The sequence below is a fragment of the Protopterus annectens genome, chromosome 4.part1 (assembly GCF_019279795.1).
Source record: "Protopterus annectens isolate FY-2018-M chromosome 4.part1, PAN1.0, whole genome shotgun sequence".
Classification (NCBI taxonomy): Eukaryota; Metazoa; Chordata; order Ceratodontiformes; family Protopteridae; genus Protopterus; species Protopterus annectens.
This window is the reverse complement of record NC_056734.1, coordinates 991770606-991797847: the sequence shown is the minus strand read 5'-3', so window position 1 is coordinate 991797847 and position 27242 is coordinate 991770606. Positions and strand designations below refer to the sequence as shown.

The window sequence follows — 27242 nt, the reverse complement described above, 5'->3', positions numbered from 1 at the left end:
TCCTGACTTTCTATGGAAGCATCTTATTATGGTGAGATTAGTAAAAAGCAACAGCATAACACAACCATTTAGAAATTCTGTTCCAACATTGTTTAATCTGAAAACAAGAAAAAGAAAAGTACAGTTTTGTACCTACCATAAATGTAGATGTTCGAAGATCCACATTGCTGCAGTCATAACCTGTGGGTAGTCCGCTGTCCTCGGTCGGCCCGAATACCAAAGTGTTAGGCTGGCGTCGGTCATGGTCGCCCAGATCTGACGTCAGTACGCCGTGGTATTAAAGCGCATGACCGATGTCATATCCTCAGTCTTTCTTGCCCCAGATGTCAGAAGGCCCTAAAAAGAAAGGCCATAGCCAAAAACAGAAAACCTCCAAAACCCATGTACAAACAATATTTACAACCCAAACCACACAACCACTCAACTACAGAGGGGAAGGAGGGAGGGCAAATTGGACTGCAGCAATGTGGATCTTCGAACATCTACATTTATGGTAGGTACAAAACTGTACTATGTTCTTCATCTCACATTGCTGCAGTCATAACCTGTGGGTAGAATCCCAAAGCAAAGGTAAAGGGAGGTTGGCAAAATCATAAAGCATTGGGAGCTGCTAACATGCCCTGTAAAACTGCAGTGGCAAACCCAGCCCTAGATTTAGAATAAAGAGGGAGATGGTAATGTTTAGAAAAAGTGTGCACTGAACTCCAAGTAGCTGCTTCCAAAATATCTTTAGTAGCTACACCCCTTAAAAAAGCAGTAGAAGTGGCAGTAGCCCTAGTGGAATGAGGTCTGATTCCAGCCGGAATCTCCTTACCATGATGAGAATAACAAAAAGCAATACAATGGCCAATCCACAAGCAGTAAAAACAAGTAAAAGTAAGCGCTTTCGGCAGGTTCAAATAACCCGCCTTCTTCAGACAACCACAAGTTTACAAAGAAGTTAACTTATACTTCTATGTTAAAAACTTTCAACCTGTTAAATTAAAGTGCATTGTTACAATCAATTAAAACCATGACAACCTTAAAGCGGCAACTCTACCATATTGAAAACTGGGTACTGCTGTAAACAAACATAAAAACCAAAATGTATCTATTATTATGGTCTTCCGCCAACACGGAACTAAGGAATATTGTAGCAAGTATACATATTAAAACATATAACATAGATTGTGATGCAATCAGATAATTGCAGAATTTGTTAAATATCAAAAACTAAAAACTAACATATAAAGTTGTAAATGCCTAAATGCATACCTTATAAATCAAGCAAATTATGTCACACAGTTGTGATGATAATAGTCACAAAGAAAGTCTAACTAGAGTTCTAAATATAATACACTACTGACTGAAAACAGTAAGGTTGCATACTGCTCTTGTCATAAAGACCTTCAGAATCAATAACTTGTCAGTATTGGATACATAAACTATAAATCAATTTTAAAAGTTAAGTATGAAATACTTATTGTAATTAAATCCAAGTTATAACATATTAACTTGACTACAAAATATGTTAATAATTATACGTCAAAATATCTACCTATTAAGGGATAACCATTTTAATACACATTTGATGGATAAACCTTCATTTATACCAGGAAAGATGTGTGCCCTGGTCCTTATCTGCCATAACAATTCATCAATTTCCAACAAAATCTGCCAAGGTCCACCTCTCGGATCAATTTCCCTCTGTTGTAATATAAAGAAGTGGAAAGCATGGCCTGGAAATTCAAGGCAATGCCTTGCTAGGGCATTGTTGACATCTGCTTTTGTGACTGCATATTGATGTTCATAGATTCTATTTTTTAGCTTTCTCTCGGTTTTACCGATATAGAAAGCTTTACAAGAATCACAAAGTGCTGCGTAGACGACAGCCTTTGAGTCACAACTATAGTGCCCATTGCATCTATACTCCTTGTCATTGATTGTACATACTGTTGCTATTCTGATGAATTTACATTGCGAACATGCACCACATTTAAACATGCCGCAATGTCTATTAGACCTACGGGTTGGTTTTCTTTCAAATATGCTTTTCATATTTTCCCCCCTCCTGTATGTAATCTTCGGGCAATCACCCAATATGGTGCACAATGATTTATCTTCTTTGATTATCCCCCAATTTTTATTAACAACTTCTCTGATTTTTATAGAGTCAAAAGAATAAGTATGTAAAAAACTAATACTATACTTGTTGTTTTTGTTGTTAGAAATAACATTATTACAAGTTTGTAGTTGTGTACGATCGTTGGGGTATTGTAAATCATTGTGACTTTGGCCCAAAAGTAAGGGTAGAAAATATCCCATCTCTCTTTTACTAGTTACTTCAGTCATCACGTTTGAAACCAGAGACTGGGGGTAGCCTCTTGCAATAAACATGTCAAAAAGGTTATTGCATTCTATAATAAAGTCAGCTGAGTCGCTGACCATGCGGGCTGCCCGAACCATCTGCCCTTTGATGACTGATTTCTTTTGGTAATAGGGGTGATTGCTTGAAAAGTGGAGAAAAGCGTTGGAATATGTTGGTTTCCTGAATATTTTGCTTTTTAGCTTTTGGTTATGTGTATCCTTGGTCAATAGTATATCAAGATAATTAATCTCTAAATCGTCAAATTTATATGTAAATTCCAGAAAGTCTGTTAACTTAGTAATATTTTCAATAAATGTTGGAATCAACTCACTATTACCCTCCCAGATGCAAAAAATGTCATCCTGGTAACGAGTGTACCAGGAGACATATTTGGAAAAAAGTTCTTCCTTGAATAAGTAACTGGACTCCCAATGGGCTAAAACCACATTGGCAAAAGATCCCCCACAGGGTGAGCCCATGGCAACGCCCGAGGTTTGCAAATAATACCTTCCCTCAAATGTAATGTGGTTGTCTGAAGAAGGCGGGTTATTTGAACCTGCCGAAAGCGCTTACTTTTACTTGTTTTTACTGCTTGTGGAATATTAAATCGTTTTTCCAGCTCTCTTATCGTGTGCTGTCCGGTGTTTAACAGTTTACAGTTTGTTCCTGCTTTGGTTCTACAATGGCCAATCCACTTAGAAATAGTTTGTTTTGAAACAGGTTTCCCCTGAGAGCCCAAAGCAAAAGAAACAAATAACTGTTGAGACTGTCTGAACCCTTTAGTTCTGCTCAAATAATAACGCAACTGCCTGTGAATATCCAAAGTGTGCAAAATTTTCTCCCCTTTATTTTGGGGATCAGCATAAAATGTAGGCAAATGAATAGATTGGTTCAAGGCCACATTTGAAACCACTTTAGGCATAAAAGTAGGGTTAGTACTCAGGGATACCCTATCCTTATGAAAAATCAGGAAGGGTTCAACTGCCATTAGAGCCTGTAATTCAGATACCCTTCTAGCAGACGTAATGGCCAACAAAAAAGCAGTCTTCCAAGACAAAAACTTCAACTCAGATGTAGCCGCAGGTTCAAAAGGAGGTAAAGTGAGTTTTTCCAACACAAAATTGAGATCCCAGGAAGGAGTAGGAGCTCTACGCGGGGGTCTTATGTTCTTTGCCCCTCTAAGAAATTGCTTAAACAAAGGATGAGAGAATAATGGTGGGTCACAGTCATAGTGAGCAGAAATGGCTGCAGCATGAACCTTTACAGAGGAGAAAGACAAACCCTTGTCTAATAATTCTGTAAGGTACTGAAGTGAAACACTCAAATTAGGCCCTGAAACATCAAAGCTCTTTGCTTTGCTCCAAAGAAAAAAATCTCCTCCATTTATCAGCATAAACTTTCCTTGTACTAGGCCTTCTGGCCTCCAAAATGACATTCAAAACTTGTTGAGGAAGCTGCGACCCTCCAGGTTCTAGAACAGAATATGCCAGGCTGTCAGATGCAGGGACTGTATCCTGACATTGAGGAAATGATTGCCTGCCTGGGACAAAAGGTGTGGAATTGATGGCAAAGGCCAAGGAGGCTCCCGTACTAAACTCCTCAGCAGAGGGTACCAGTGCTGCCGTGGCCAATCTGGAGCTATTAGAATCATGGAGGGCTTGTCCTGTCTGACCTTCAAGAGCACCTTGGGAAGGAGAGGCAGAGGAGGAAAGGCATAGACGTGAAGATTGTTCCAACTGAATGATAGAGCATCCACTTTCCAAGCTTTTGGATGAAACATCTTTGTGCAAAACTTTGGCAACTGGAAATTTAGTGGAGAAGCGAACAGATCTATGTCTGGAGTCCCCCAAATCACTGTCAACTGTCTAAATACATGAGGATCCAACTTCCACTCGTCGGATCCACCATCTGTCTGCTCAAAACATCCGCTAAGGAGTTCTGTGCTCCTGGCAGAAACCTTGCCTGAAGAGTGAGGTGTAAACTGAGAGAAGTCTCCCACAAAATCATAGCTTGCCTGCAAGAGGGTACGAATGGGTTCCCCCTTGCTTGTTGATGTACCACATGACAGTTGTGTTGTCTGTTTGAATCAACACTTGTCCTGGGTGAAGTAGATCCTTGAAAGCCATCAATGCAAATTGGACTGCTAACATCTCCTTCAAGTTGATATGCAAATGTTGAAGTCTGGCAGGCCACGTGTCTTGAACCCATTTTCCATTGAGGTGTGCTCCCCAAGCCTTGTCTGAGGCATCTGTCGTTAAGATCTGACTCGCCTCTGGTCGGGTCACAGAGAGTCCCTTGTTTAGGTGACATTCCTGAGCCCACCACAAAAATTCCTTTTGAATGCAAGGTATTATCTGAATGACAGTGTCCAAATCGTGGCAGTGTTGAGTCCATACACTTTTGAGATACCATTGTAGCTTCCTCATATGCAGTTTGGCATTGGGAAGCACCAGAATACAAGATGCCATGAACCCCAAGGCTTGAAGGACTGTCCTTGCAGTCAGCCTGGACCATAGAGACAATTGTTGGAAGTAAAGTGTAAGATTTCTTTGCTTGTCCGGGGTCAAAAAAGCCATCTGAGAGGCTGTATTCAGTCTCACACCCAGAAAGCACATTTCCTGAGAGGGTACTAGACTGGACTTTGTTTCGTTCACAGAATACCCTAGGCACCTTAACATTGCCATAACATACTGTAGATGGTGAAGTAGCTTGTCTTTGTCTTGAGCAAGAATCAGGCAATCGTCCAAATAAGGATAAATTTGTATTCCTCTTAACCTTAAGAAGGCTATCACCGGAGCCAAAACCTTTGTGAACACCCTGGGCGCAGTAGATAAGCCAAAGGGCAACGCAGAGAACTGATAACGTAAAGTCCCAGCCCGAAAACGCAGGAATCTCCTGCAACTGGGCCTGATAGGAATATGAAGATAAGCCTCTTTGAGATCCAAAGTTACCATCCAGTGATCTTTGCCCAAAAGATGCAGAAGTTGTTGCAAAGTCAACATTTTGAATTTTGGAATGTCCAGGTATGTGTTGAGGATAGATAAATCCAGAATTGGCCTCCAAGTGTTTCCTTTCTTTGGTACAAGAAACAGGCGAGAATAAAATCCTAGGCCCACTTCTGACAGAGGGACCTACTGTATAGCCCCCATTTGAAGAAGTAAAGAAATCTGTTTGTGAGCCTCCACCCATTGCTGAGGAGGAACGTCTGGCATGCCTTTGAAAGGAGGCAATGTGTGGAAATAAAACTTGTAGCCTCGGTCTATAATGTCCAACACCCATTTGTCTTGGGTGACTAAAAGCCAATTTTGCCTGAAAAGCGCCAACTTTCCTCCCAGAGGCGCTGCCAGACAGGAAGGATCTGGCAGCTGAAGATGCAGGTCATTGGGTCTGTTTACGAAAGGACTGGCCCCTGCCCTCACCTGTAGATTGTGCAGGGGAACTCCACGTTCTAGGCCTGAAAGAACCCTGAGCTCTGCCCCTACTACGTCTAGATCTGCCCCTAGACTGTAAATCAGAAGAAGGGTAAGCCCATCCCTTAGTAGGCCAATTTCTGCTAAACTTAGGGGGCAGCACCTGCAAAAAATCATTAACAGTCTGCATAGACTCAGCTTTGTCTTCCATTTTCTTCAAGACTGACTCCAGAGGAGAACCAAACAAAACTTCAGACTGAAGAGGAGCATCCAAAATTCGAGCTTTAACATGCTCTGACAAGTTCTGATCCTTAAGCCAGGCGTGCCTTCGAATAACTGATCCAGTGGCAGCCACCCTGGAAGAAGCCTGTAAAGCATCGAAACCACACTGCAAAGAATGCTTACCCACCTGATCAGAGGCATGAACCAAATCCTGTAATTCCTTACACTCTATGCCCTCTGCCAAAGCATCTACCTTAGATTTTAACTGAGTAAGGAGAAAATTCTGGTATTTCAACATATGAAACTGGCAATTCAAAGCCCTCATTGCTAGAGTGGAAGAGGTATACACTTTTTTACCCCACCTATCCAAAGCTCTAGAATCTTTATCCATAGGAACTGGATTCTTTACAACAGAAGCCCTGACACCCCTTAGGTCCCTGGCTAATAGTTTCTGGGTCAGCCCTTGGGCTCTTATACAGATATTTATGAGCCTCTGGCACTCTGTAATACAGTACAGTTTTGTACCTACCATAAATGTAGATGTTCGAGGATTCCATTGCTGCAGTCCTTACTATAGGGTATAGTCCGCATCCAGTCAGCCCGAATACCAGAGTATTCGGTCAGGCGCATTAGACTGACGCCAGTACGTCAGGGTACTAATGCGCATGACCGCGCCATATCCTCAGTCTTTTCTTGCCCCAGATGTCAGAAGACCCTAAAAAGACAAGGCCCAAAATACCTGCACCAAAACATGAACAATATATACAAAAATATAAGCAGGTAAACTCACCTACACAACCACCCCTAAACACAGAGGGGAAGGAGGACTGCAGCAATGGAATCCTCGAACATCTACATTTATGGTAGGTACAAAACTGTACTATGTTCTTCGCCTTCCATTGCTGCAGTCCTTACTATTGGGTAGAATCCCAAAGCAGAGGTAAGGACGGCTGGCAAATCATAAAGAAGCAGGAGCTGACAACATGCCTTGCAAAACAGCTGTGGCAAAACCAGCCCTAGACTTAGAGTAGATAGGAAGGTGATAATGCTTAGAGAAAGTATGCACTGAACTCCAAGTAGCTGCTTCCAAAATATCCTTAGTTGCCACCCCGTAGAAATGCTGTTGAAGTGGCAGTAGCCCTAGTGGAATGAGGCCTAATCCCAGCTGGAACCTCCTTGCCATGATGGGAATAACAAAATGCAATGCAAAAGCCAATCCACCTAGAAATAGTTTGTTTTGACACAGGCTTGCCCTGAACTCAAAGCAAAAGAAACAAACAACTGCTGAGACTGCCTAAAATCCTTAGTCCTGCTTAAGTAATAACGCAATTGCCTGTGTACATCTAAAGTATGCAAAATCTTTTCCCTTTATTTTGGGGGTCTGCATAAAAGTAGGCAAATGAATAGTTTGGTTTAAAGCCACACTAGAAACCACCTTAGGCATAAAGGAAGGATTAGTACGTAATGATACCCTATCCTTATGGAAAATCAAAAGGCTCGACTGCCATAAGGGCCTGCAACTCAGACACCCTTCTTGCAGAAGTAATAGCCAACAAAAAGCAGTCTTCCATGACAAATATTTCAATTCAGCAGTAGCCGCAGGCTCAAAAGGTTGTAGAGTAAGTTTTTCCAACACAAAATTGAGATCCCAAGCAGGAGTAGGAGCTCTACGTGGGGTCTTATATTTTTGCCCTCTAAGAAACTGCTTGAATAACGGATGCGAAAACAATGGTGGGTCACAATCATAGTGAGCTGAGATTGCTGCAGCATGAATCTTAATGGAAGAGAAGGACAGACCCTTGTCCAGTAACTCAGTAAGATATTGAAGAGCCATACTCAAATTAGGCTCAGAAATCTCCAAATTCTTTGCTTTACTCCAAAATAAAAATCTCTTCCATTTTGCTGTACACTTTCCTTGTACTAGGTCTTCTAGCTTCCATAATCACATTTAAAACTTGCTGAGGAAGTTGAGACCTGCTGTGTTTCAACACAGAATATGCCAGGCTGTCAGATGAAGAGAGTGAAGCTTGACATTGAGCAGATGACCGTCCTGCTGGGATAACAGATGTGGAATCAAAGGTTAAGGCCATGGAGGCTTCTTTACCAGACTCCGTGTAGAGGGTACCAGTGTTGCCGAGGCCAATCTGGAGCTATCAAAATCATCCTTGGCCTGTCCTGTCTGACCTTTAACAGTACCTTTGGAAGAAGAGGCAGAGGTGGAAAGGCATACACATGAAGGTTTGTCCAACTGAAAGACAGAGCATCCACTTTCCAAGCTGTGTGATGAAACCCCTTTGTGCAAAACTGTGGCAGCTGGTGGGTTAGTGGAGAAGCGAACAGATCTATGTCTGGAGTTCCCCATGACACTGTCAATTTCTGAAATACATGAAGATCCAGTTTCCACTTGTGGGGATCCATGATTTGTCTGCTTAACACATCTGCTAAGGAGTTCTGTGCTCCTGGCAGAAACCTTGCCTGAAGAGTTAGGTGCAAGCGTAGCGCAGTCTCCCATAAAATCATTGCTTGCCTGCATAGAGGATAAGGATGTGTTCCCCCTTGTTTGTTGAAGTACCACATGACAGTTGTGTTGTCTGTTAGAATCAACACCTGCCCTGGAAGAAGTAACTCCTTGAAAGCCAGTAATGCGAACTGGACTGCTAACATCTCCTTCATGTTGATATGTAGATGCTGTAGTCTGGCAGGCCACTTGTCTTGTATCCACTTTCCATTTAGATGAGCTCCCCAAGCAATGTCCGAGGCATCTGTCGTAAAATCTGACTCGCCTCTGGCCGGGTCACAGAGAGTCCCTTGTTTAGGTGACATTCCTGAGCCCACCACAAAATTTCTTGAAGGCAAGGTATTATTTGAATGACAGTGTCTAAATCCTGGCAGTGCTGTGTCCATACATTTTGAGATACCATTGTAACTTCCTCATATGCAGTTTGGCATTGGGAAGCACCAGAATACAAGATGCCATGAACCCTAATGCTTGAAGGACTGTCTCTGCAGTCAGCACGGACTGATGAGATAGTTGATGGAAGTAAAGTGATAGACTCTTTTGTTTGTCCGGGGTTAAAAGGCCATCTGGGCTGCTGTATTCAGTCTCACACCCAGAAAGCACATGTCTTGAGAGGGTACTAGACTGGACTTTATTTCGCTCACAGAATACCCTAGGCATCTTAGCACTGCTATAAGATATTCCAGATGCTGTAGAAGGTCTTCCTTTTCTTGAGCCAGAATCAGGCAGTTGTCTAAATAAGGATAGATTTGAAGTCCTTGTAGCCTGAAGTAAGTTATCACTGGAGCCAGAACCTTTGTGAATACTCTGGGCGCAGTAGATAAGCCAAAGGGCAATGCAGAGAACTGATAATGAGAATCTCCAGCTCGAAACCGCAGATACTTCCTGTAACTTAGCCTGATAGGCACATGAAGGTAAGCTTCCTTGATATCTAAAGTTACCATCCAGTGATCTTTGCCCAGCAGGGGTAAAAGCTGTTACAACGTCAACATCATGAACTTGGGAATGTCCAGATAAGTGTTGAGGAGAGATAAATCCAAAAGCAGTCTCCACGTGTTCCCCTTCTTTGGTACTAGGAACATGCGAGAATAAAATCCTAGGCCCCTTTCTGATACAGGGACTGGCTGAATGGCCCCCATTTGGAGTAACTGAGAAACTTGCTTGTGAGCCTCTTTTCTTTGTGGAGGAGGAACGTCTGGCATGCCGTTGAAAGGGGGCATTGTATGGAAATAAAATCTGCCTTGAGTAATTAAATCCCAATTTTCTTTGAAAAGAGACAGTCGTCCTTCCAAAGGAGCTGCCAGACGAGAATCTACTGGCAGCTGAAAAGGCAGGTCATTGGGTCTGTTTACGAAAGGACTGACCTCTGCCCTCACCAGAAGTCTGAGCAGATGAACTCCCTGTTCTAGGCCTAAAAGAACCTTGAGCCCTGCCCCTACCACGTCTAGACCTACCCCTAGACTGGGAATCATAAGCAGGATATGTCCACCCCTTAGCAGGCCAATTTCTACTAAACTGTGGCTGTACCTGCAAAAATCTTTAACAGTTTGCATAGACTTAGCTTTGTCCTCCATTTTCTTTAAAACTGCTTCCACAGGTGAACCAAACAACACATCAGACTGTAAAGGAGCATCCAAAATCCTTGTCTTAACATGCTCAGCCAAATTTTGATCCCTCAACCAGGCATGCCTGCGAAGAACAGAACTAGTGGCAGCCACCCTCGAGGAGGCCTGCACAGCATCAAAACCACATTGCAAAGAATGCTTGCCCACTTGTTCAGACACATAAACTAAATCCAGCAAGTCTTTACAATCAATACCTTCTGCCAAAGCATCCACCTTAGATTTCAATTGTGAAAGGAGATAATTTTGATATTTCAGCATGTGAAACTGACAATTTACCGCTCTCATGGCTAGAGTGGAAGAAGTATACACTTTCTTACCCCACCTATCTAACGCCCTTGCCTCTTTGTCAGTGGGAACAGGATTTTTAACCACGGAGGCCTTAACACCTTTAGGCCCCTGAGAAACAGTTTCTGGGTCCGCCCTAGGACTCTTAAACAAATACTTATGAGCTTCGGGCACCCTATAGTACCTATCAGGTTTAACAGGAGCAGGAGGCAAAGAATCAGGGTTCAGGGAAGCCTCTGCAAAAACATCTTCCACCACATTCAACACAGGAGGTATAGCTAAGGGCCTATGCTGGGGTAAAAACAAGAATTCCCTAAGCCTCTTCCTGGAATCAGAGTAATCCTGGCCTTCCCATTTAAAGTGCTCCCTCATGGAATGCAGAGTCTCTGAAAATGAAAAATCCTCAGGAGGAGAAGCCGAAGGAGTGGCATCATCCACATCAGAATCAGAATAAGGAGGATACTCCTGCAAATCATCCGCAGAAGACTCAGAAGCCCCTGAACCCTGTTCAAAACTGTCAAACTCTGGTTCCACCCTAGGCCTCTTATCAGGAGGGCCCATAGAACCTCTAATCATAGTAATCAAATCTTCTGCCATTTTAAGCATATGTTTCTTAGGTACAGAACCCGAAAGGCTAGGAGAAGCCCCTACTGAAGCTGAAGTTGGCCTACCTCTAAAGAAGGTTTGGCAACAGAAGGAGAGGCTCTAACTACTGTGGGAAGAGAGGGAAGAATAGTTACCTGAGAAGCCCCCTCAGCCTGGCCTGCCTCCTGAGAGGGTACATCCTGTAACAGTAAAGTTTCTGCCTGAGACTCCATAGAAACTCCTGGCAAAACCTCTGGCTCCCCAGAGCCACCTAAAGAACCGACGTCCGGGACTGCCGGTTCATCAACCCTAGGCTTCGCTGTTTTGTCCTTGCGCTTCTTGGACGAAGCGGGCGTCGGAGCATCCGACGGCATTTTATAATTGCAACGCTTCCCAAACACTAATCTGGCACAGTCTAACCTCCTCTTAATAGTGTTTGTTAAACCTAGCACAAGAGCGGCAACCAACAACGTCGTGCTCAGGCCCTAAACAAGGTATACACAATGTATGGTAATCCCTATGAGGTATTTGTTTCCCACAAGAAATACAGTTATTCACTTTTCTGACATCCGGTTAAATACTGAGGCAAGAAAAACCAAAATGTTCCCCAACGGGTACTTAGCCAACTCTGATTCGGTCTGAAACTCCGGTTTCGAAATATTTCAGAACGCCAACCTGCACTCGCAAAACTGCTTCTGCATCGGACCAAAAGACTGAGGATATGACGGTCATGCGCATAGTACCCTGACGTACTGACGTCAGTCTAATGCGCCCTGACCGACGTCAGCCTTATACTCTGGTATTCGGGCCGACTGGATGCGGACTATACCCTATAGTAAGGACTGCAGCAATGGAAGACGAAGAACATCTATCTGGTTTAACCGGTGCAGGAGGCAAAGAGTCTGGATTAAGGGAAGCCTCAGAGAAAACATCCTGAACAACATCCAAAACAGGAGGTATAGCCAAGGGCCTATGTTGTGGTAAAAACAAAAATTCCCTAAGCCTCTTTCGGGAATCTGAGAAATCCTGACCTTCCCATTTAAATTGCTCCCTCATAGAATGCAGGGTTTCTGAAAAAGAAAAATCCTCTGGAGGAGAAGCAGAAGGACTAGAATCCTCTGCGTCTGAATCAGAATAAGGAGGAAAATCCTGAATGTCTTCAGCCGAAGACTCTGAGTAATCTGAAGAATGTTCCAAACCTTCCACCTCTGGCTCCACCCTAGGCCTCTTATCTGGAGGGGGCATAGAACCTCTGATTAAGGAAATCAAATCTTCTGCCATTTTTAGCATGTGTTTTTTAGGTACAGAACCTGCAGAACTAGGACCGACACCAGAGGAAGACAAACCAGGCCTAACCTTGGAAGGTACCTTAGAGACAGAAGGGGAAGGCCTAACCACCTTATGCAAAGAAGGGAGTACAGCAACCTGAGAGGCCCCCTCAGCCTGACCTGACTCCTGAGAGGCCACATCTTGCAAAATTAACGGCTCCCCCTGAGACTCAGCTGAAACCTCGGCTGGATCCACAGATTCCACAGTAGTTTCTAAAGAACTGGCGTCCGGAACGGACGACTCATCCTGCTTGGACTTTAACGATTTTTCCTTGCGCTTCTTAGCGGTAGCAGGCGGAGGATCCGACGGCATATTGTAATTACACCGCTTACCGAAGACAAGCCTAGCGCAATCTAACCTACATTTAATGGTGCGCTTATTAAATCTAGCACAAAAACGACACCCGACTACGTCGTGCTCAGGCCCCAAACAAGGAATACAGAGAGAGTGGTAATCCCTATGAGGTATCTGTTTCCCACAAGAAATACAATTATTCACTTTTTCTGACATACGGATTTAACTGAGGCAAGAAAAAGACAAAAATATTCCCCAACGGGGTACTTAGCCCAACTTGGTTTTCGGTCTGAAACTCAAAATACGAAAATTTCAGAACGCCGAACGGCACTTGCAAACGCTGCTTCTGCTTCGGACCATGCGGCAAGAAAGACTGAGGATATGACGTCGGTCATGTGCTTTAATACCACGGCGTACTGACGTCAGATCTGAGCGACCATGACCGACGCCAGCCTAACACTTTGGTATTCGGGCCGACCGAGGACAGCGGACTACCCACAGGTTATGACTGCAGCAATGTGAGATGAAGAACATCAAGCAGTTATCTGAAGTGCAGAAGGCATTTTGTCTTGTCAATGTAGTACATGAACTGCCAGCAAACATTCAAATGTGTGCAAAATTCTCTTCCTTTTTTTGTTTTTGTTCTGGGAAGAAAATGTGAAGTTGAAATGCCTGGCTTAGAGTAAATTCTGAAACAATTATGTACAGTTACCCACTCCCTGTGAAAGATGAGATAGGGATGGCTTACCATAACTGCTTGTAACTAGCGCTCATCCTTGCAGAAACTGGAAAAATGAGCAGCACTGTTTTCCAAGTAACTTCAAACAGCCTAATAAAACAGGTTCAAAAGGAAAAAATGCAAGTTTTTCCAGTACAAAAATGACCCCAGAAAACCGCTGTCTTCTACGTGAAAAAAACTTAAAACCCCTTTTAAAAACTATTTGACTTGAGGTGAAGGTAAGAGAATTTAATGACAGACTAGCAGAGATGCCCTAAAGGTGAATTTTGACAGAAGATTAACGAAGGCCAAAAGATAATCACTCACAAACACTGAAGAACTAAGGAGTCTAAGCCTTGAAAAGGTCCTGTTTTTGTCAAGGCACCAACTAGAAAATCTTTCCACCTTACCCATATGTGATTTTCTAGTAGCAGGTTTCTTTTACGTCCTCCAATACCTGTTGGACATCCTCAGAAAAACAAAAATGTACCTAAAAAGCACTAAAATTCTATCATCCAGGCACTCAATTTGAAGACTGGGGTGTTACAAACAACCCATGGCATGTGTCAGCAAGATCATTCTTTAAGTAAGCTTATGGTAATTGCCCTTGGTCATTTTCGAAAGGGAGAAGTTATCACAGAAGAGTGGAAAAGCATAAGAATATTTCCAAGCATGAAAATGACAGGAATCTTTCTTCCAGGACTGTGCACAAGGAGTACTAGAGCAGAATTTTTTGTCTGTTGTGGCTGGATGCAAACATATCGACTTGAATTCCTCATAGTCAATTCCTGGAAAGCCCTCTGGTGCATCTTCCAACTGACAGGATCTTTCCTGGTTCTGGGTCCTGCTCCTGCTCAGAATGTCTGCAACATGTTTTGCACTGACAAAATGTAGAACTACCACTGCAAAGGAAACAAGAACTGCCTACCAGTCTCTGTTTATATGCATCATCACTGTAGTGCTGACTGTGATTACTAGCAAAAGTCCTGTAGTCCAGTGATGGTTCACAGAGCAGTTGTTACTGCCATCATTTCTTTGACAGTTATGTGCTTTAATTAGCTTCTGAACAAGCAAGACAAAAGAAAGACTTTCATCCCCCTTAGACACAGCTTCCCAAATAAAGTCTTATGCATCTTGGATACAGACAGAGTAGGGTGCCTGGAAAGGAAAAAAAAAAGATCCGATTCTCTCAGAGAAATTTTTCACAACCCCCAACATTGGAATTTGAAATCAAAGGGGGTGTTAGCGTTTGCACCACACTGATTTGACAAATCACCTGAATATTTCATATGTGAAGTCTTGCCAAAGGAAACAGAATAGCAAAGGCCACAAAAACTAGAATTCTGAGATATTTCCTGGAGAATGCTAAAATTTGGTTAAAAAATATTAGAAAATATTCCTTGTAACATTCTTTGTACCGAGAAAGGCCAGCATGAGAGATGCATCTTCTAGACATCCAATAAACCCTAACCCATGCAACGGGATGAGAGATTTCTGTATGTTCACCTGCAAACTCAGTCTGAGAAAGTTTGAAGCCAGAGACTCTTGATAACTTGTGAAAAAAATCTGCAAAAATAAGGCAGTGATCCAAATACAGAAAAATGTTAATTCCCTGCATCCTTCAATGGGCTATTACATGAGCCATGCACTTTGAAAACAGAGTTCTTGACAAGCCAAAAGCAAATTAAAAAAAAAAAAACTGAAAATGTAAGCCCAACACCAAAATAAATAAAAACAGCATGATATCTCTGAGAACTGGAATGGGATCTACCGGTTTAGAAAGAGTGGGTCTAAGACAAGTTTCGAGGCTCCTCTTTTATTTGCTGCCAGAAAGATTCTTGAATTAAATCCTTTCCCTCTAAATTCTAAGGAAACAGGTTATATAATACACTGCTACAGTACCCGATTCAGAACAGGAGGAAACGGGGAGGTTTGCTGGATAAAGAGGAGTCCTTTGAAAAGGAGGAAGGGAATACTACTGCCAGTTTTAGCCTTTCTGATGGATTCTCAGAGCCCAAATGCCTGAAGTTATCTGGTGCCACAGATAGAAGTGAAGACCTAAACTTGGGAATGCTTTTCATGATTTTCAGGGTGGAGAAGGCAAAGCACATGATAGAGTATACAAGTCAATCTATTTTCCTAGAGTATTATCTGTTTTGGGAGGACTAACCTTTCTTTGACCCTCCATACCACTGCCTTTTGAAAATTTGTTTACCTATGCCTTGGTGGGAGGAAACACATTCTGTTTCCTGAAAAGGAAACCTGAACTGGAAGAAAAGTTTATTATATTTTGGCAAAGAGGGTTGAAAAATCTGGGTAACCCCTGAAATAAACCTTTCCCTTTTCTCCAACCTTTTAAGGACCTCTGCAGAGGAAGGACCAAATAACACCTCTTTATCTAGTGGGAGCATTCAGGATCTCAGTTATGACATCCTCTGGTTAATTCTGAGAAGGTAACCAGACAGATCTTGGATACAAATAATTCAAGCATGGGCATTAAGGCCCTTCTAGCTTGCCAATATACAAAACAAAACAAACAAAAAAAAAAGTTAAGTACTCACCATAACATACCATTTGTTCTGTTCATTTTAATTCTTCCTCAGCTGGATTCGGATCTGATCCTTGGATCAGACTCTTTCTTCCAAATTGTAGAACACAAATTCTCGTGCTCCTCCCTTTCCCCACAATTCCCCAGCAACCTAACAAACCTCTGACCTAGTCTGCTGCCCATAGATGTACACAGAAGTGGAAATTAAGAAAAGAATGTAAGGTGGAGCTCAAACAAGGAACAGAGGTTCCTCTAAAATTATTCAATCTATCTAGGAGTTAAACAAGGAGTGGGTAGGTGGGTGGGAGGTTGAGGAAAATTGAAAATGGACAACACAGATGGAATGTTATAGTGAGTACATAACTTATCTGATGTCATTTTCATTCAGTCCTCAACAACTGGGACAGAATCACAAGTTATCCAAGTCCCAGGAAGACTAAGGAAGGATATTGCAGATCACAGCTTAGCCAAAGGCTGCTCTTCCCCTCGAGACCAGATCCAATTTATAATAAGCAATAAATGTATGAGGATTAGCCTAAGCTGCAGCTGCACAAATCATCCAAGTTCTAGACAAAATAAAACTAAGTGTCTACAGACATTGTGGAAAGGGCTCTGAGGCTTTGGTAAAGTCAAACTCACTCTTTCATAAACAAATGTAATAGTCACAGTCAACCATTTGGCTAAAATCACTTTAGATACTGGTTTGCTTAGTTCTGAATCAGAAAAACAATTGTTTAGATTTTCTCAAATCTTTGGTTCTATGAAAGTAGAAACTTAACTGTCTGTTGAAATTCAAAAGATGCAACATATATTCTCCTCTGTTTGAAAAGACAACTAGGAGACTGATGACCTGATTAATACTAGATTCTACTACCACCTATGATAAAAAGAAATGACTGGTACATAAAGAAACCCTATCCTTATGAAAAAGAAATGCGTAAGGAGGTTTAGAGGACAGCATTTGAAGCTCAGACACTCGTCTACCAAAAGTGACAGCAAGTAAGAAAAGTGCTTTCCAGGTCAAAAATTTCAGATCAGACCTAGCTGATGGTTCAAAGGGGGGTTGAGTTAAGGCCTGAAGAACAATAATTAGATCCCAAGGAGAGACAGGATATTGCAGAGGAGGTCGAAGTAGGTAGGTTTCTCTGAGAAAGGCTTTAAAAAGCTTAGAGAAAGCTAAAGTAGAATGATTTACCCATATATAAAAGTTGGGAATGGTGGCTTATTGCACTCTGATAGGTAAGGAGTTGGCACTTTCAGTCAAGAACCCTTGATAATCAGTGCTGAAAAGGGGGGGGGTCTGAATTCTTTTTGTGGGTGCCAAAAAACAAACCCTTTCGATTTGTTTATAAATTTTCCTAACGGAAGCTTTATGGGAATATACAACATGACAAACAGGAGAAGAGAACATGGGCTGTGTAGCAATTACTGTAAACAAAGAAACTACACGGTCAAGTTGAGGCCTGAAATGTCTGGGTGAGTTACGTCTGTTAGGTGAGACAAGAGGTCTGGAGCTGGATCCAAAATTTCAGAGAGGATGTAGAAAATGAGGCCAAAGGAAGTGAAAGCAGATCTGACAAGGCCACTAAGGGGCAATGAGGATAACTGCTCTTCAGTTCAGATGCTTTCTGGAAAAAGTTGGGGATGAGGGGTAATGTGGGGAGTAAGAATAAAGGAGACCGGAGGGCCAAATGTGAAGTAGGACATCCCTTGTAGACCCCCCCCCCACTAAGGAGGATCAGAGTAAAGAAACTGCTGCAGTTGAGGGGAGATGTGAAAAGGTCACAGCATGGTTGGCCCCCATCAATAGTAAATCATCTCTGCCATACTGTTCAGACCCCACTCGTAAGGCATCAGAATGAACCTGCTTAACTTATCTGCAATCACAATGGACTTCCCCAGGAGACTGACCACAAGAAGCCAAGATCTGGTTCCCCCATGTTTGCTCATATACCAGACCACCAACATATTGTCAGTCTGAATCGAGACAGTCACAGATGGGAGAGTGTCTTGAAAGGCCTGCAATGCTACGACAGCTCATTTCCAGGACATCATGTTTGCCACTTCAGGGGACCATGTGCCTTGGATTGTCCTTACCAAAAAAAGCTCCCCCCCCAACCTGGTGTGAGAGGTGTCTGTGTTCACTGTGGTCTTGAGGTGAGGGAGACCAAAGGGGTGGCTTTCTTGCATTTGACTAGCATGACTACCACAGAAGGTAATTCTTGAGTTATCCTGACTGGCCTGGATAATCAGTGATGGAGAATAGATGAGTTTTAAGTGTCCACTGGAGGATTCTCACATGGAACCTGGCCAGCGAACAGTGACTGCCGCTGACATGGATCCCAAGGATTGGGTTATCAGACACGCTGAAAGAGAAGAAATCTAAATAATCTTTTTGACCTGGAATTGAATAGTCTAAATCTGTCACAAAGGGAGACGAGCTATTTGACAGGCTGTACTGAAATAAGCAACAGTGAATTCCAAAGTTTGAGCTGGATTGAGTTGAGATTTGTTGCAACTGACAGCCATCCCCAGATGAGACCACAGCTGAAGTAGTCCCTTGCTTGAATTAGTTTATGCCTGATTGGAACAGTCAGGTGCCTGTCGTCCAGCTATGGAAACACATGGAATCCCAGCAGTCTCAAATGAGCTGCTACAACTACCATGCACTTGGTGAACACCCTGGGGCCTGTGTTGAGACCAAGGGCAATACTCTGAACTGGTAGCATAGCTATCTTCTAGATCACTTGTTCCTTTTGATATGATAGTACGCATCCTGAAAAGATATCGAGCACATCAAGTCATCCTTGTGCAGAAACAGCAAAATGGACTGAAATGTGACTATCTGGAACTTTGAATACTGAACTGATTGATTTAGTTTGCAGACATTGAAAACTGGTCTCAAGTCCCACCTTTTTTGTCACTAAAAAGAATCCTGAATAAGTTCTGCATTATCTCTGGTCTGGGGGGGCCTCTTGGAGGAGTCTTTCTAGAAGCTTATTTATAATGCTGTTGCTTCCCTCTGACTGGGTGGATCAAGGATTTTCTTTGAAAGTGATGGGGAGGAATGGGAAAATGGTATGATATAACCTCTAAATATTATCCTCTACTTTGTTTTTAATTTTGGGTTTCTAGTGCCATGATGTGAATGAAACTCATTTCTAAGTCAAAGTACAATTAAAGTTCATGAAATAAATATTGTTTGAATCTTTGAGGTCAGCCAGAAGTGCTCTTTGCAGCACCTGCAATGTGACAGGTAATGACTCCTCCTGCAATTCGTATGGGGTTGCATGTATTGGTAATGTGTCCAAATAAGACTGTAGATTCTTTTTTTTTTTTTACAAGACCCACTGCTCCTACTACTACTGGAACTGTCTGGGTATCTTTCTTCCACACTGCTCTTGTTTCTGCCTGCAAATCCTGATATTTTATGATTGTCTCTGTACGCAACACACTGAAGTCATGGAGTGTGGTGATTTTAATGATCAATGCTACTTTTGTCTTCTATTCATGGACCACTATGTCTGGTTTTCTGGCATCTATCTTTTAATCTGCTGGTACTGGGTGATCCCAGGTGATGTAGACTTCATTTTCTATGATGCTTTATGGCTCATGTTTCCCATGTTTTTCAGCCACTTCAATGCCAGAATGTTTGCACAATCCCCACTGCAACAATGTTGCCACCTTATTATGCCTTTCAGTACACAGTCCTTCTGCCATCAGTATGTCACAACCAGCAATGAAGAGTGCAACAGTTTCCAATTCAGTTTTAAAAACCCTACATTTGTCTTTCTCCAACATGTTCAATGGGCTCTAGCATGCATGCACTATCTTGGACCACCAATATTAACCTTTCATCACTTGGTTTGAATTTGCCTCAACTTAACCATTCATGTGTTTGGTTCCTGATCAACATGAGGTTCTTCCAGAAGTTTTCTATACTTGCAAGGATATTTATGCATTTTCCACATTTCTTGCCTTTTGATCTGTTCTTTCACCTTATATTCTTTCTTTTGTTTTTTGGCACATTCAGTTGCTGCCCGATTTTTATCTACTTCTGGTTTGAATTACATTCCTGCTTGACGCAAAGTCATCTTAGATTTATTTTCCTCATATTTCAGAACTTATTATGCTTGGGTCTTGTGAGGTCCGAAGATGTGAGGAGTCCCATGATTGCAGAACTATACATGTAATCAATTTCAGAGAGGCCCATCCTTCCCTCGGAATGGGGAATATATAATCTTGGTGTGGACTGATTTTAATAAATCATTTGGTGAGCATGAAACATCCTTCTTATTTTCCTATCTAATCTATCCAACACATTTTGGGGCCAGTCAATCACTCCAAAACGTAAATTAGGACAGGAAGAGCAAACTGGTTAAGCTTGGATTTTGTTCCTAGATGTTAACGCTGTCTTTAGGATTAATTTTGTCTTATAAAGTATTCTGTAAAAAGTTGTATTTGCATTTGTTCATATTTTGTTGTTGATCCTTCATGAATTCCCAAATAGTTATACTCCCTCTTACTCAAGTTCTTTACATCATAATCTTGTCCCAGACTGATGTTTTCTTGGTGCTGCAGTTTTCCTGCTTTAAAGGTTGCTTTTGCACATTTATCAAGACCAAATGACATTCTAATATCTGAAAAAATTTTGACAACTTGTAGTTGTGCTTTCAGTTCCTCATCTGATGAGCTATACAGTTTTAAATAGACAAAGAGAAGATGAGAAGTCTTAACACTTGTTTTCTAGGAGCCAAATTATAGCATTGGCCTAAGCTGTTAAGCAGACAGCCTAATGGGTTTGTGGTAAGACACAATAACTGCTGTGAGAGTCACCCTGGAATATCCCCCTTTGAATTTTTATCCCTGGAATAATAATTTGTCCATCATGGCTTATTGCAAAGTGGTCTGCCACTGCTTCATGGTCACTGTAATGTAGTCGATAAGTGTAGGGTGTATCTTACACATTTTTAAGCAGTCTAATCCATGAATGTGGGATACTATCAAATATTTTTCTATACTCAACCCATGCCATACTTAGATTCTTCCCCTTTTTACACTTCATAATGACCAACATCAAATGATCCTTTGTTCCATATGACGTTCTTTTATTGCCCTTTTGTTCTACTGTCATAATTCAGTTTTCTTCTAAATGACTATAAACTGTCAGCATCAATTCCAGTGTATAGCTTATACGTTGTCAAAAGGCAAGTTATTGGTCTACAGTTTTTAGGGCAGCATGGATGTTCACTCAAGTAGTAGTATTGTTTTCCGGTTATCCAGGTTGGTGTCTGCTCATGCTGCGTATATAAATATGTGTTACTCATAGCTAAATCTTCGTGCAAAGTTGTCAATACTTCAAACCAGAAGTTAAGTACTACATATCTGGGCCTGGTGTTTTCCAACTGGAGGCTTTTCTTAACTTTATTTCAATCTCTCTGGCTGTTACTTCATCCCATTTCATATTCTATACCTTAAAACTTTTTATTCCTTAATTCCATCCATTTAGCATCTTTATGTTCCATAGGATCTTCATAAACACTTTAAAATGTATCTTTTTTTTTGGTGGTCTTTCAATTACTTTTACCTTATTTCCCAACTCTTTATAGAACTTTTTTGGGTCATCAATAACTTGCTTATTTTGTACTTGACATTTACCTGCGTATTATCTTCCACGTTTTTCCACCTGTGCTGAGATTTTTAGCTTATTTGAGATAGTGCATAATACATCATGGTCTGTTCTAATACTGCGCATCGCTTTTATTACATCTTATCTTTCCTAGTACTTTGTTGATCTGTTCCCTCTTCTATATTCTTTTAACAGTGACACTTCTTGTCCTAACTTCTTTATAGTTTTCTCTATTCGTTACTTCCATGCTGGTATTAGATTTTTCCCGTTCCTTTCCCTCACAACCCCCCTGTGTTCTTGCAGTAGGACTTTACAGTTATTAATTTAGCTGCACAGTAATATATCCTGCTTACTTCTGTTATATCGCACGGATCTCTATGGACAGTCTTAATTACAGAGTTCATTTCTTTTAATCAAAATTCTGACACTGGTTTTATTGACGTTGTGCAGTCTACTTCTTTCACTGATCTTTATATGTTTATCTCTACTAAATCAAGGAACTCTACTCTTAGTTCATTTTCTTCTGAACTGAGGGCACATTTTTTTTAATTTCCATTTCCTGCGGATTTTCTAGAGAGAGTTCTGTAGCATCTTCGTGTGTCACACTCTTCAATTTCATCCTGTGCTACCCGTTGCTCTGTCATATGTGAACTTACTGGCCTTTCACTCAACAATGACTGTCAGTTTCCACAGTTCCCGTTCCTTCCCTTGCTGCCCAGCTTCAAGTGAACATTTACACTGGTTTCCTGTGGAAGGCTCCAAAATATCTTCATATGGCACTTGACCATTTGCTTCCCGTTCCACTGGTTTCTCCCTTGATTTGGATATCCGTTGCTCTATCCTGTTGTGGTGCTTTCTGAATTAGATTTTACCTTGCAGGTACTCGGCCTCAGTTTCTATTTCTTTTACTTCTCCATTACTAATCCCCTTTTCCTCTTTGCCTTCTTATTTTTTTGTATTTTAAGTTCTCCATATTCGGATTCCTTTGCCTGTATTCCTCTTCAAAAATTTTTGGTGCTGCTCTTTTTGTACTGGTTAGTTTTGCCTTCTCCTTTGCATAAATATTACACCATATTAAATCTTTATTTCCCATGTCCATATTTCTTCAGATGTCTCCTGATTTTCCTGCTTTTCCTTACTTTGTGAACTCGCTCCATCTTGCAGTGATGTAACCTGTGTTAGACCCTCTACAACAAATCCTTCACTTCGCGGGCACTCCATAACTTCACCTTCTATTTTCTACTTTTACTTCAACTTTACTAATCATCTTTTCTACATTCCCTCTTTGTGATATTTTCTTTATTGTGAAATGTTCCACATCTGGATCCCTTTGCCTGTATTTCTCTTCAAATATCTTTGGGACTGCTTTCTTTACATTGATTAATTTGGCTTTCTCCTTTGCCTAAATATTGTACCATACCAAATCTTTCCCATGTTCATATTTCTTTTTTTATACTTTTCCAAAACCTCTAGATTGTTTATATTTTCGCACTTCCTCAGATGCTTCTTTTTCCAGATAGATCAAGGTTTCTTTATCTATATACTGTTTCTCACAAACCTGTTTTATTAATGGAGAAATTATTTGAAGCTGACAGTTCTTCTTGAAGTATTTTTCTTCTAATTTCTCTCAATTGTTTTGTACATCTTGTGACTGGAAATTCTGGGATTTTTGCATAATAGTAACAGCACATAATTTCTTTCTTATCCTCAATAGTCCACTTTATCGTCTTTATGGCTCTTCTTTGGCTCATCAGTTTGTGATTTTTGCAGACTACTTCCTTCTATAACAGGGGGCCCATTCTCCCCCTGGACCTGGCCTAGTCTCATTGTAGGAATGTTTCCATATTTTGAGGATTCTACACGGTCATCTTTTCCAGTCCTGGCATCAGTGTGCCTACCAGGATTGGGTACTTTTTTTTTTTTTTTTTTATCTCAAGTCTTGTGCGCCCAGCTATCTTTTTTTAATTTTTAACCTACTTCTGTCCATGATGTATGCTATATAAATACAGTCTATATATTAGTGTCACCTTGGTGAGATTTTGTGAAACACAGGGTCCACCTTATCAAGATACTCACCAAGACTTGAGGATTAATTCAATTTCAGCACAACTACTCTCCCTTGCTTGCTGACTTTTCACCTCTCCATTCTTTCCATTGGGAAAATGGTATGAAACAACCTCTAGATATTATCCTCTACACCCATGAATCTTACATGATGTCTAGCCAGGCTCTCTGGTGCACGTATAGATGGCCCCCAACTGCCTTCAGAGATGGACAGATGGGCCTCCATTCAGGAGCGCTGATAGGATCAGTCTGAGAAGGAATCTCTACAACCTTGTTTATGTGGACCACCTCTGCCTAGGGGGTGGAGTCTTGCATTTAAATTCCTCCCTCTGCCCCTGAGGGAACTCCCTCCATGTGCATCTTGAAAGGGACCTTGGGATTTCTTGAACTACATCTTTCTAACACCTTGTCGGTTTCTAGAAGAGGATCACAGAGGAGTAGAAAATTGTACAGACACAGTTTTCCCTTCCTGTTCACAGTGTGAATCTTTCACTTTGGGGCCAAACAATGAGGATCTGTTAAGAGGTGCACCGACAAAAGATCTGAAGGGTTCAGCAAAATCAAAACAAGGGCACCCAGACAGGTCTTCTAATGGAAATGCCTGAACCTTCCACCCGTGAGGTACCTTCAAGCAACGAGAGACCAGCCTCATGGACAGAAATGGACAGAAGGGTACCCAACTGTGAGGAAATGGTACTCTTTTCCTTGAAAGATATGGTCACAGAGATTTGGTAAGCTCCTTGATCAAATTTCTCTGAAGACTTGTGGAATGTGCCAAGTAAAACAGCAAAACTGCCCAATGCTCCAGACTCCCTGTTGGGGGGGTGGACAAAGGAACTCTGTTCGGCCAGTTCCTTTTACAGTGGCCACCACTAAGACCATGGCATCTACAAGTACTACACTACCTTACTCCAGTGTGGTCGATTTTTACGTGGTGCAAGGATCGTGTTTCTTGAATATAGGCTCATCTGTGTCTGGTTCTTTCCACACCCATTGACAGAAAATCTACAAGCTCACTGGAAAGTGGAGTCATGCAGAAGGAAGATGGGCAAGACCCAAAAGCCTCCAGAAACACAGATTCCTCTTAAGGGTTATTTGAAGACTAACCACCCCATTGTTTGAGAAACTCTAAGATGTCTCCAAATGAGACATCATTGGCTGGTGATCTGCGAGATCTTTCCCCTCATCAAAATCGGTGCCTTAGGTGACCGACTCGTACAGAGAATCTAAGTGCCTCTTTTTTGCACTTTTTCTTCTGAGGAGCCTCCTTGGTGGGTTGCTTCAGGGAGATATCAGAAGAGATAATGATACCCTGCTAGGTGGTCTTGAAACTGGTTCGGGCTGGCTGTCCTGGTGGAATGGATGGAGTCGTCTCTGGAAGCAAATGGGCAGAGTTGTCTGAACTCCAGATAAAGAGAAGGCCCTCTCCACTACTACCTCAAAAGCAGAGTGCCTGGGAAAAGCAGAAATAGACAGATCTGACAAAGCAGGCTTGCAGACTGTCTGCTTCCCCACATGGAAACCACCCAAGGAGGGAGTCGGAGATAAGCCAATGCTAATACTCTGAGTGGAAGAGATGGCTCCAACAACTTCAGAGTTGAATTCAACACCTTGGAGCTGGCACTGATGCTTCAGCTCTGTGTCTCATCTGGTTCTGAGGTACTTGGGTCAGACAGAAAACCCATCAGAGTCAATGTCATCAATATCTTAAGATCTGAGGACAATTCCAAGGCTTTCAGATCAGATGGCTCTGAAACTGAAGCATGGATCGAAGGAGGAGCTATGACAGGTGGTGTGGCTCTATGAAGGGTCTCTGGACCAGATAGGGTCACAGATTAAAGGACTCCCAATTTGAATTTGCAACCTCAGGAACTTCTTCATCCTATCCACATCTGCCTCGGATAGGCTCCTGGAAGACCAAATCGAGGAAACAAAGCCTCAAATCATGTCTTAGAGATTGCTCAAGAAAAGGTGAAGGGAGCCTAGATGTGATCAGCTCCAAGATCAAAGGTGAAGAATGGATCCATGGGGATCTTCTGGACCATAAATTTGGATTTGATTTTTGTGCAAGTCTAGTTGGAGACTCCAAAGATGGAGCTTAAGTCGAAGTTGAAGCAGAAGGAAGATCTAGCGCTCTCTTACAAGACTCTCTGGGCAAAGAGTCACCCTTGTCTCTTGGCGGTTTGAGCCCCAGCAGCCATACAGGAATGTTTAGAGGGAAGTAACCCCCCCACCCCCCAAGAATCCATTAATTCTGTCTATAAGGGCACAAGAGTTGAATATTCCTTGCATATCTCACAATCAACACCTAGGTGTTTAGGGTCTAGACATTGTACACAGACTGCGTGGATGTCTACACTGGAGAGTTTATGCCCACACGCCACACATTTCTTAACGCTGGACAGTTTATCAGACATGTTGAACAGGAAGCAAACCACATGGAAAAAGAAAACTAAGAAAAGAATTACCAACAATGGTAAAATAATAGGTACTATAAAAGTACTAAAGGAACAGGGAAATTGTATTAGTACTCAAGAGTAAGGAAATAAGAAGTTATGTACCTACCATAACGTTCCATGTTAGTTGTCTTCTCTCGCCTTCTTTCTTGCTTGATGGGTTCGGAGCCGATCCTCGGCTCCGACTCGGCACTTGCTAAGCTCGAGAGTCACTTTTACCAGCTCGAGGCAGCCCCATATCCCATGATGCAAGGCGGTAAGTACCCAGATCTCGTTTGATGACAAAGGGCAATAGCACCAAGCATAAACACTTCCCAAAGGAAGAAAGAAAAGCCTACAGGATGGAAGAAGGACCAGATCTGAATGGTCTTCAGCATAATAATTCCTTGTAGAAAAAGGTCTGTCCAGGCCTGGGGGGAAGGAGGGAGGGTCGCAAGAAAGAAGGCGAGAGAAGACAACTAACATGGAACGTTATGGTAGGTACATAACTTCTTAATGTTAAGTTGTCAATCTCGCCTTCATTCTTGCTTGATGGGACCGTGTCCCTAGCACCTCTATCCTGGGTGGCTCAATGGAACAGACTCTTGAGGACTGTAGAGCCAAAACTAGCTCTGTCCCTGGAGGCCAAGTCCAATTTGTAATGGGAAACAAAAGTATGAGGAGTGGCCCAAGTGGCCGCTGCACAAATAGTGTCTAAAGGAAGTCTAGCTTGAAGGGCTATAGAAGTAGCTAAGCTTCTAGTTGAATGTGCTTTAGGTTTTGAGCACAGCTGTTTTCCCCTGAGCCGATAAATTTCAGAGATGACAGAAGAAAGCCATCTGGATAAGGTCACTTTTGAGACCGGAAGGCCTTTCTTATTATCAGCATAGGAAACAAAGAGTTGATCGGATTTCCTAAATTGTTTAGTTCTGTCCAAATAATATCTGAGTTGGCGGTGGACATCAAGATAATGTAGTTTTTGTTCCGATCTGTTTGAATAGTTTGGAAAAAATACAGGGAGATCAATGGATTGATTCAGATTAGTCTTTGAGGCGACCTTAGGCAAAAAGGTCGGATTAGTTCTCAATGATACTCTGTCTTTGTGAAAGACCAAATAGGGGGGTCGAACCGATAGAGCATGAAGTTCAGACACCCTCCTGGCCGATGTAATAGCTACTAGGAATAAGGTTTTCCAAGAAAGAAATTTCAGTGAGCAAGAAACAGCTGGCTCAA

General features: G+C 42.0%; 1 protein-coding gene across 1 annotated transcript in view; it reads right to left on the bottom strand.

Annotated features, from left to right (window-relative positions):
* The window catches only part of FYTTD1 (forty-two-three domain containing 1), a gene marked incomplete in the record, with an annotated part of 977528 nt that overhangs the window by 786806 nt on the left and 163480 nt on the right, over window positions 1-27242 (bottom strand).